The following is an 11,914-nucleotide window of genomic DNA, read 5'->3' as shown; positions in this document are numbered from 1 at the left end:
AAATGGATTTGGGTTGAGTCTTTATGCACAAAACCTGAAATGGTCATTGTTAAAAAGGTCATAAAGACCATGCTCAAAGATTTCTCGAAACAAAGTCACTATTTTTAAATATTTCTAGGCATCCCAAGCTGGACACTGAGATCTAAAAGTTATTTTTCTATGCCCTATCCCCTCCCTGTTATAAAGGAAAGATACTAGTACAAATGTGCCCCTTATGTGGGCCAATAAGCAGTAAGTGAGTTAAGAAACACCAAGACGAGCTCTGGCAGTATCCAAATACCATCTACTAAATCCTGCCCATGTATTCACTGGCCTGCATGTAACTTCTTACCTTCCAGCTGTCAAAACCTTTCTTGCAATGTTCCATGGTTTTGATTCCAAAATATTCACAGGAGGGCTACAGTATGGATCCCCCATCACAATGAAAAATAAATTGTGAAGCACTTCACCTCGCATACTTTCCATGTATGCCCCCATTCGTTCCTTCACACAATTTTCTGCAATATGCCATACTTCTGGAAACTGAAAACTGCAAGCATCTGTGCAAAGTATTTTACCCAATCCTTGGACTTCAACACACTTCACACAGCACTACATCAAATGCCTTCTTCCAGACTTCATCCATACAATGGGCATCTCTGCAAGGATGGATACTGCATTGTCTAGACAATTTCTAACCAAATGCCTAAGAATAAAAGTCAGATGTGCTGGTAAGATGACATATTATGGGAATTCAGCCTTTCCTACAAGGTAAACTCACCACAGAAGCTCTGCAGCTAGGCAGTTCCACAACCTACCTCTAGGGATAAGCGTGTTAAGTGATGGCAGTCAATGAGCCAATGAGCCAACATGTTGGTATACACAGTCAGAAGGAACAAAACAGGCCCATTTCAGTATGCACACCCACTATCAATAACCCAGCTGAGAGGAATGATATGAGCAGTGACTACCCAGCTCTAACTACTCAAAGTGAGAGGATATCCTGAACTTTGACCTGTACTGTAGAAATTTGATAGTCTCTGTATTCACCTTTTTGAACTTACTGAAAGGAAAGCCTATATGCCTGTTTTACTTGCGTCTTAATTCCCTATGTAATTTTAAATCCCTGTTTTAGTTGTGTCTTAAATTACCTATGTACTTTGAATGTATTTTTATTATGCATTAGATAGTGGAGCTTTTCTCCTCGGGCCTCCACTGAAAATGGACATGTATCCAGTTGGACTAGCCCGGTTAACAAATGTAAAATAAATAAATAAAATAAAATGACCCCAGATGGAAACTTTGGTGTACAGTTGCATGCGGGACTTATCCAGTAAGCAACCACCTTAGAAGCAACTTTAGATATCAGGTACATGGTAGTGTTGGCATGCACATTTGCACCACAATATGAATGGCTACCAGGTAATAAACCTGGAGCTACCAGCTGTGAATAACTGCCTCCAACCCAGCACCTAGTTTTTACGTGGGCAAAAAAATAAATAAATAAGGTACACAAGTATGGAAGACATTAGCAGATCAGTGATGGCAGGGCCAATTCAGAATTTCAGTAGGAAGAACAAAAATAAGTGACACTGCAAGATAAAGAAATAAACAATCCAACATTTGAAATTGATATTTTCTCCCCAGAACTATTAGATTTTATACTGGGCTTGCTTCTATCAATTTCCTTAAGAAACTTTGCACACAAGTACACCAGTCAAACTGTTATATTTTAATTTATTTAACATTTGTTTACTGGAAAGTCCCACTAGGACACAGCCTATTTTCAGTGGAGGCCCAGGGAGAAATGCTCCAGACGCATGTCTTTGGAATGTGAAAGAAACTGGAGTACCCAGAGGAAACCCACGCGAACGCAGGGTGGACATGCAGACTGCACAGAAGGCACCCCAGCAGAGAATCGTACTGGAAATCCTCTTGCTGTGAGGTGACAATGTTAACTGCTGCACCACTGCACCACCCTATATACCTACTTATTTTCTAAACAGGTGAAATACACCATCCTTTTCAGTCATGACTTGCTGTCTGTTACAAATGTAAATAAAAATGCCATTCTGCACTACCTGGCAATCAAATCTAAGCCTCCAGAGTGGTACATCATAATTCTACTACTCAACCATCAAATGTACATCTTGGAATATGCAGTTGCATCATGCAGGAAAAAAAATGAATGCATTTGTGACAAAGTGTCAGCTTCTTCACTTGCTAGTTACTCAAAAAAAAAAAAAAATCCTACGTCTATGTGCTTTAAGAGAGTCAAACTACATCTCCTATGTTTTCCTTGTCATTTAATGAATCCCTACTTTTCCCAGGAAAGATGTTACATGCATCACAACTATCTGTACAAAAAATAGTGTTGTCACACTGCATCCCAAGTGTGAATTTCTGTTCTCACATAGCTCTCATTCTAGTCAGAGATTATACCATTTTTAAACTTCCAAAGGCACTGAGGTACCAAGGTCACCACACACACACACACACACACACACACACACACACACACACACACACACACACACTTCGGTCCCCTATACCTTTTCCACAGGTCTTATGATATATATTATATAGGTCTTATGATAGGAAACATTTTAATGAGCTTTCTGGTCCCCCGCTTTTGTTTGCTTTGAGAAGGAATGTAGACTAGACTACATTTGTCCCAATTTTCAGTCATAACCTAGTATTACACTTGATATAGACTGCATAAAAATATCTCCATATTCTTCAGTACATAAAGTCACCTTTTCCAGACCTGTGCACTGCAGTCCAGAAAGAAGTCTTCTCAACTACGTATACAGCAAGTAACTTTGGTAGTCAATGACAAATTGCAATACAGAACTAGACAGCACTGACACCTCTCAACTTCTGGGCTTTATGAATTATAGCCAATTGTGGCAAGGGATAAGAAAGAATACTTTATCTTACTTTCCAGAATGGATCTTGACATGGTAGACTTTACACAGATTCTTCTAACCGTATAAAGATTAATTCATTCTTGAATGTATGTCCCCCTTACAGGTCTAAAATGTATGAAGACTGGTAAATCCAAGAGCAAAGTTAAATCTGATGTCAAAAATAATAGCATTCTGCCTAAATCACAGCACTTTAGATGTATGAACGTGGATATGTTTCATAATACTACAGATTTTTTCATTGCTACCTGGCACATGAGCTGACTAAAATATTTAGTCTTGCAATTTGACAGGTTAAGTTTTTATTGTCCTGCTCTGAGCCTAAAAGGAAGCACCATAATTAACCTGAAAGAAGCAGATAACTGGCAGCATAATGGCAAGTGAACTGGCACTACTTAAAGGTTTTCCCGACTAATCTAGGTATACTCCTTGCAATTTTATTGTGGACAGTCAGTCTAAACTTGCTGTACCTTAAAGTCACATTTTATTGCCCTAGGTTACAAGTTTTGATATCACATTCATTGGAGGCAAAAAAAAAAAAAAAAACATTTACCTCAATTGCTGGAGAAAAATAGCCATTTACCTCACCAGTCTAAGATATTTGGCCAAACCAATTAGAAAGGATGAATTCATAAAGAAAGAACATGATGGCAATTTAAGATTATTTTCACATAACTGATCAGGATGATGTGGTACCTAGAAGTGGATGTAGAGGAATAAGATACACAAGATGCTCCAGTTCTGATTTGCCACATATATTGTTCACAGATACCTCACAGTGGCAGTGTTGAAAGAGGATATGCTAAGATTTCTCAATTATATTCTTTCTAGGGCTTACCATACCAAAATTGAGATTGACATGTCTTTAGACTGACAACAGGGTGAAAGACATAGCTCTCTCGATTTAAGCATTTAGTATCTCAGCATGGTGACATTTATATAGCTTCATGGAATCAGGAATACCCGACAGGACAAAATCATCCTCCTCAAGGAAGAGTAAACCTGCCTGGTGGACATCTGCAATAAACTCTATAATAAAAGGAAAAAAAAAACCTGCTGTCCAGCTCCAAGAAGTATCAGGTGCCCAATTAGAAGCAATCTCTCCTTAGCCTGAACAAGCAAATAAGAGCACTAGTAAAATCCACTAATGCAAACTTCAATTCCAAACTGGCCACATCTACTAAAGATAATCATAAGGCCTTCTTCACATATGTCCGCAATCTCAAAGGAAGCACTCAGATCTGCTCAGAACTGGTGGCCAAAGACACCACATACACAAACGCCATAGATATAGCCAACCTGTTGGCAGACAGGTTCAGCAAAAGCTTCGCCTCTGTCCTGTCAGTAAATCAGGACATCCCCAGCGCCTGCCCCCTCCTCCCCTTATCCCTAGAGAGGGGCAGTTATCACTGCCCTCTCAAAGGCAAAAAATACAGCCTCCATGGGACGTGATAACATCCCAGGCTGCATCCTACATGAACTCAAGCAAGAACGTGCAGCATCATTAGGCACTCTATTCAACCAAAGACTGAGTACCAGCTTCCTCCCAGCCAAATGAAGAACAGCCAACTGTCATCCCTCTGCACAAAGGTGGAGAGTCAACCGATCCAGGAACTTATAGACCCATCACCCTAACTAGGCCTGATCTGAAAGGCCATGGAACAGATTATCATGGACCTCATTAACAAGGACATTGGCAGCCTCCAAACACTTGATCCCACACAGTCTGGAGATCATCCCTGTTAAACTTAGTTGACTACTTTGAGACACTCACCAAAGCCATGGAAAGGGGAAGATGGTGCACACCGCCTACCTTGAACATGCCAAAGCTTTCGATACTATTCCCCACTCGGGTATGATAGATAAGCTCTCTCAACTAGGCATCAATCAGCATGTTACCAGATGGGTAGCAAACTGGCTCACAGATAGAACCCACCAAGTCAAAATAGGGGAAGCCACCTAAAGCAGTAGACCCATAATGAGCGGTGTACCCCAGGGATCGGTCTTGGGGCCTCTGTTTGGAATATACTTTTGAGGTGCAGGCCAAAGCCAGTGGGATATGACTGACCAAGTTTGCACATGACTGCAAGCTGAGCACTGTCATCAATTCCCATAGTGATGTGGACATCCTCCAAGAGGGTGTCACCCAAACAAATGGCTGGTACCAGAAACATGCCCTCAAACTGAATGCCAAAAAATGAGTCATCCCCTTTGGGGAGAATGACGTCCCCACAATTTATCACATTAATAACAAGGTCCTAAGCACGCAATTAGTTGTGAGGAACTTGGGCACCCAAGTGGATAGTAAACTGACTTTTGACCACCATATTGCCTCCGTTGTATGGAAAGATTTTTACATGGCCCACCTTATTAGGAAAGGTATCTCATTCCAGGGACAAGAAGGTCATAACATCAGTGTATACTTCCCTTACAAGACCCATTATTGAGTACAATGCCCTTTTCAGCATGTACCTCACAAAGCACATACAGCAGCTGGACAGACCACAGAGGTTCCTCACCAGTAGAATCCAGGACCTCAAACATCTACTCTACACAGACGGAGTAGAGGGACATGGCTTTTAGCATCAGACTCCTCAGAGGTGACCTCTGTCTGGCATGCAAAGAAATCTCAGACCCCACCTTGATGTGACTGCTGCATATCAGCAAGTCAAGCTGCACTAGAGTAACCCCCGCACACATGACCTCAACCTGGTCTGCAACATCAATAAGACTTGTTGGCAGGACAGAAGTGTATCCCAGAGACACCCCTTCTGTGGAATAACCTCCCCTTTCCATGTCAAGCAGAGTGCCTCATTAACCCTTTTTAAGCACAACCTGGATAACTGGATGGGGAACAGAAGAACAGAAAACACACCCCTGGGATTCCACCTGTGTCCCTGCTGGACAGGGGCATCAGGTGTTGACTTGTCGAACATAGGCTAAATTCTTGGCTAGGCTTGTAAGGGCCTTAGGGCCAATAGCCTAGTAATGTCCTATTATCATAGGAAAATGGAATGCAGGGAGTTTAGAAAGGAGTCAAAGGAAACAGCTATACAGTATTTCATTTAATTGTACATAATTCATCAATATTTATGGGAAAACAAAACTAAATAAAAATCTAGAGTACCAAAATGCAGACTGATAGCGATAGGTGACGAGGGCCTCCAATTAGAGGACATAATAGGCAAAATACCACTAGTGTAAATAATGAAGTTCATGTAGACTGACAACAGGGTGAAAGACATGGCTCTCAATTTAAGCATTTAGTGTCTCCACATCAACTAACTAGAATGTTATACTCCATGGTGACATTTTGGATGAGGCTGTAGAAGTTTAATTTAGGATTAATCTGGGAAAATCAAAAGAAAAGAGTGCTCTTATCAAGATCTATTTATCACAAAAGCACTGCCATAGGTTGTTCCAGTGCCAATACATATGACATCCTCCGTAATCCAATTTTAAAAACCAACAGAATGCAGGGTCATTGTCACAGCACAAATCATACTCACCACAATCCTATTAAAAGAACTAGCACTACTAATTTATGACTGGAGGAATGGCTGATCACTATATAAAAAAAAGTATTTCAACCTTTAACTTTTGGTACTTGAAGTGCAAAACATTTTAATGAGACTGAAATTAACTGATGTCTCCATATTTTTATACACCTTTTTAATGCTAGTCTTATTGCTCCCTGGAAGATTTTTCAGGAATAGTTTTTGTTTTAAGTGTTTTCTTTTTTTTTTTGGTAATCAGTAATGCATTTTATTTATACCAGTTCCTATTAAACTGATTAGATGCATGATATAAACCTGTGCAGCTTTAATATTAAGTGCACTACCTTTATACAGGCAAGCCGATCACTGAACTGCTAACTATGCCACTCTAGACTATACAATCTTACTTAACTTTAGTCTTTCAGCTTTTCCCGGTTAGGGGTTGCCACAGTGGAACTCCGGTCTGGTAATGATTGGCAGTGGATTTTTACGGTGCTGAGTTGCTAGCCTGACACCCAACCTACCTTTATACACTACCTTTATACAGGCAAGCCGATCACTGAACTGCTAACTATGCCACTCTAGACTATACAATCTTACTTAACTTTAGTCTTTCAGCTTTTCCCGGTTAGGGGTTGCCACAGTGGAACTCCGGTCTGGTAATGATTGGCAGTGGATTTTTACGGTGCTGAGTTGCTAGCCTGACACCCAACCTTCAAAGAAGGCACACCCATTTTACACATATCTACCTGCATGTCTTTAGATGTCACTCAACCGCAGGGAGGACATGCAGACTCCACACAGACGGCAGTCCAGTTGAGAATTGAACAGGAGAACCTCTTGCTGTGAGGCGACAATGCTAACCACTGCACCACCACGGCCTACATGCAATCTTACTTGACTAGTATACTTAATTTGTTGGAACATATTTTGTACAGTAATTTCTTGAAGTTACTCCAATGTATACAAATAAGAAGTTATGTACCTACCATAATGTTCCATGTTAGTTGTCTTCTCTCGCCTTCTTTCTTGCTGGATGGGTTCGGAGCCGATCCTCTGCTCCGACTCGGCACTTGCTAAGCTCGAGAGCTAATTTTACCAGCTCGAAGCAACCCTATATCCCATGATGCACGGTGGAGACTACCCAGATCTCGTTTGGTAGCTAAGGCAATAGTAATATATTCTTCCAACTGTAAAGGAGGAAGAAAAGTAACAATACTAAAAATGACAATCATCATAATCCTCTGAAAAGGATCAACCTAATCTAGTGACACTAGAAGCTGATTAGCTAGAAAAAAGGATAAAGCCTCTTAATATAAGAGGCATAATCTTCTCGGTCTGACCAGGCTAGGGGGATGGAGGGCGGGATGCAAGAAAGAAGGAAAGAGAAGACAACTAACATGGAACGTTATGGTAGGTACATAACTTCTTAATGTTAAGTTGTCAATCTCGCCTTCATTCTTGCTGGATGGGACCGCGTCCCTAGCACCTCTACCCTGGGTGGCTCAATGGAACAGACTCTTGAGAACGGTGGAACCAAAATTCGCTCTGTCTCTGGAGGCCAAGTCTAATTTGTAATGTGAAACAAAGGTATGAGGAGAGGCCCATGTGGCTGCTGCACAAATAGTGTCTACTGGAAGTCTGGCCTGAAAAGCTGTAGATGTAGCTAGAGCTCTGGTAGAATGGGCTTTTGGCCTAGAAATCAACTCTTTGCCTCTGAGCTGATAAATGTAAGTAATCACAGAAGACAGCCATCTAGATAAAGTCACCTTAGAAACTGGAAGGCCTTTCCTGTTTTCTGCATAGGATAGAAACAGTTGATCAGATTTCCTAAAATGTTTAGTTTTGGCTAGATAATATCTGAGCTGGCGGTGAACATCAATCTATTCTATCAGAATAATTTGGAAAAAACACTGGAAGATCAATGGATTGATTTAGGTTTGTCTGCGATGCCACTTTGGGTAAGAAAGACGGATTAGTCCTTAAAGATACCCTGTCTTTGTGGAAAATTAAGTAGGGAGGACGAATGCAGAGAGCATGAAGCTCAGATACTCTCCTGGCAGAAGTAATGGCGACTAGAAAGAGTGTCTTCCAAGAAAGACATTTCAACGAACAGGCAGCCGCAGGTTCGAAAGGGGGGAGAATCAAGGATGTTAAAATTAAATTTAGATCCCACTGTGGTGGGGGGTCTCTAATCGGAGGTTTAAGTAAAAAGATACCTCGAAGGAATGCCTTGCAAAGTTTATGTGACAATGTTGTGGTCCAAAAAGCCTATATGAAAATTCGAAATGGCTGCCAGCTGAACTTTTACTGTGGAGGAAGAGGATCCTGAATGAAAAATCTCAGCTAGGAAGTCCAAGACCGAATGAATCGGAGCAGTATAGGGGTCTATGTTCCTAGCTCTTGCCCAGAAGGAGAAACGTTGCCATTTACCAGTGTAAATCCTTCTGGCAGAAGATTTTAGGGAAGCTACTATGATATCCCGGATGGGATTAGAAATCATAGGGAGCCTGGCTAAGGATGGAAGTGGAGCAACCAAACAGTGAGGTTGAGAGAAGGTATGGATTGGTGCAGCTGCCCCGACTGGTGGGTCAGATCATCTGGAACCGGGTCCAGATGCCATGGCTGCACCAAGAGATAACGATATAGGAACAGAAACCATATCTGTCGAGGCCAATAAGGGGCAATGAGAATCAACTTGACTCTCAAGGCGGTTGCTTTCTGAATTACTTGAGGTGTCAGCAGAAAGGGGGGAAAGGCATAAAGAAGTCCCCAGGGCCAATCTTGGGTTAGAGCGTCTCTGGGGGGATGGCCTGGAAGGGGGAAGAGAGAAGAAGTCTGGGCATTTGCTGTTTTGAGGTGTAGCAAAAAGGTCGCAGCAAGGAAGGCCCCACTCCTGAAAAATCTCTTCAGTCACTGATAGTTTGAGAGACCACTCGTGAGGCATGAGAATAGCTCTACTCAACCTGTCCGCTATGATGTTGGATTTCCCGGGGATATGCGTTGCTATCAGAAACCGCTGAGAAGAGATTGCCCATTGCCAAAGTTGGAGAACCTCTCGACAGTGGATAGGACTTGGTTCTGCCCTGTTTGTTGATATACCACACTACGGACATTGTCAGTTTGGACTGCAATAGTTCCCAGGGGAAGAGAGTCGTTGAGGGCTTGCAATGTTAAAAGCACTGCTCTCATCTCTAGGACATTTATGTGCAGATGGTATTCGTAAGGTTGCCAAGTGCCATGGACCATCCTGCCCCGATAATGCCCCCCCCACCCGATCAGGGAGGCGTCCGATGTAACCGTGGCGACCGGGTCAGGAGGAACAAAGGGTCTGCCCTGATGGACTTGAGGGGACGATATCCACCAGGTCAGATGCCTTTTGCAAGTTGGAGTGATTATGATCCTGTGATTCATGGGTAGTTGTTGAAAGGACCATTGGGCGAATAGCATCCATTGTAGAAGACGCATGTAAAAACGGGCGAAGGGAAGAAGTGTTACGGCGGCCACCATAAGACCCAATACTTTCAGAGCAAATTTGGCCCGAATTGTGTAGCTGAGAAGAATCACCTGGACGTGACTTTGAATGTCCAAGATCCTTTGGTCTGTTAACTTTGCTGAAAGTTGTACGGTGTCCAATTTTGCGCCTATAAAAGTAATAGATTGACAAGGCGACAAGGCAGATTTTTTGAAATTTATAGAAATCCTTAGCCCTCTGCAAATGTGAATGGTGTAATCTCTGGCCTGGAGAAGTTAATGCCTGGTGGTGGCAGTGAGGAGCCAGTCGTCTAGATATGGAAACACCTGGAATCCCTGAAATCTCAGGTGAGCCGTAACCACTGCCATACATTTGGTGAACACTCTATGGGCTGTAGAGAGTCCAAAGGGCAGGGCCCTGAATTGGAAGTGACTGGTCCCCAGCCGAAAGCGGAGAAATCTTCTGGAGTACCTGTGAATTTTTATGTGATAGTACGCATCCTGAAGATCTACCGAGCACATCCAATTGTCCTTGCCCAGAAAGGGTAGAATGGACTGAAGCGTGACCATCCGGAATTTTGTTTTCTTTACAAACTTGTTTAGTTTGCTCAGATCTAATATTGGTCTCCAGTCCCCTGTCTTTTTTGGAACTAAAAAGAACCTTGAGTAGACTCCGGATCCTATTTGGTCTGCTGGGACTGGCTGGATGGCTCTTTTTGCTAGCAGTCTTGATATTTCTGGTACTGCTAGTTCCCTTAGACCGGGTGGAACGTCTGGAAGGGTTCCCTTTTGCTGAATTGGGGTTTGAATAAAGGGAATTTTGTAACCCTCTGATATAATCGACTGTACCCATTTGTCTTGAGAAAGGGAAAGCCAGGCTACTGGGTACAGTGATAATCTTCCCCAGTCTGCCTCCGAAGGTGGACAATTGGGCAACATCTCAGGGATGCTGGAAGGGTTTGTCAGAAAGAGGCTCGCTGCTACCCTGATTCTGCGGACCCCCTCTGCCCCTAGGGTGGCGTCTGTTGTTACCCCCTCTGCCTCTGGGGGTAAACTGACCTCGTGCGTCAGGCGTGACTCCTTGAGATTTGCGGAACCACATTTTCCCTCCCTTCTGACCTTTTGGGTAAGGTCTTGAAGGGGTGGAGAAACTGACTCCTACGGCAGAAAGAATCTTGCCATCTTGTTCGCGTCTAGTCAAAGTGTCTTTCACTCGAGGTCCGAACAAGATCGAACCATCAAAAGGGGAGTTTGTGAAGGACGCCTTGAAGGGGTCTGCAAAATTACAAAGCCACATCCATGACTGACGCCTTAAAGCCACTCCTGTGCCTGCGGCCCTACTCACTCCATCGGCTGCATAAGAAATGAGCCGCATGGAGGAGTTAACAATGGAGTTAAGGATTCCTAGCTGTGAGCTAATCTTATCCTGAGACCCAACAGCTGACTGATCCTGTAAAACTTCTCCCAACTCTTTAAGAACATCTCTTTGAAGGCGGGTGAAGTGACAAGTAGTTCAGCAATCGCATGGCAAAGGTCGCTGAAGAAAAAATCCGCTTGCCGTACCTGTCCATAGTCCTAGAATCCTTGTTAGGAGGATGGACAGGTACTGAAGGATCAGCTAGTTCCTTCTTGGTGGCTGCAGCCACCACCATGGCATCAACCGGGACACCCTTTGTCAAATATTGCCTATCTGGTGGGGCCGTAATAAATTTAGAAGGCCTCCTAGGAATAGGTTCCACCAAATCCGGGGCCATCCACGCCTTCCGAGCCACTACATCCATAAGAGGGTCGAAAGGCGGAGATACCCAGGAGGTGGAGGGTCGAGATCCGAACGCCTCCAGGTATACTGACTCGTCCTCGGAAGCATTAAGGGAGGGCCAGTTCCCCCTCTGCTTAAGGAGTTCAAAGATGTCTGAGAAAGACATCCTCAGAGGAGGACCTTGGGGATCCCTCAGACTCATCCAAGTCAGTATCAGATGTAATAGACTCGGGGGAGTCTAGATGTTTCCTCTTACATGTCCTCTTACACAGGGGTTC

At 43.2% G+C, this 11,914-nt stretch overlaps 1 protein-coding gene across 1 annotated transcript in view; it reads right to left on the bottom strand.

Moving 5' to 3' along the window:
• The window catches only part of POLG2 (DNA polymerase gamma 2, accessory subunit), a gene marked incomplete in the record, with an annotated part of 565,932 nt that overhangs the window by 514,123 nt on the left and 39,895 nt on the right, over positions 1-11,914 (bottom strand).

The sequence above is a fragment of the Protopterus annectens genome, chromosome 8.part0, assembly GCF_019279795.1.
Source record: "Protopterus annectens isolate FY-2018-M chromosome 8.part0, PAN1.0, whole genome shotgun sequence".
In the NCBI taxonomy this organism is placed as follows: domain Eukaryota; kingdom Metazoa; phylum Chordata; order Ceratodontiformes; family Protopteridae; genus Protopterus; species Protopterus annectens.
This window is presented reverse-complemented; position numbering and strand designations above follow the sequence as displayed.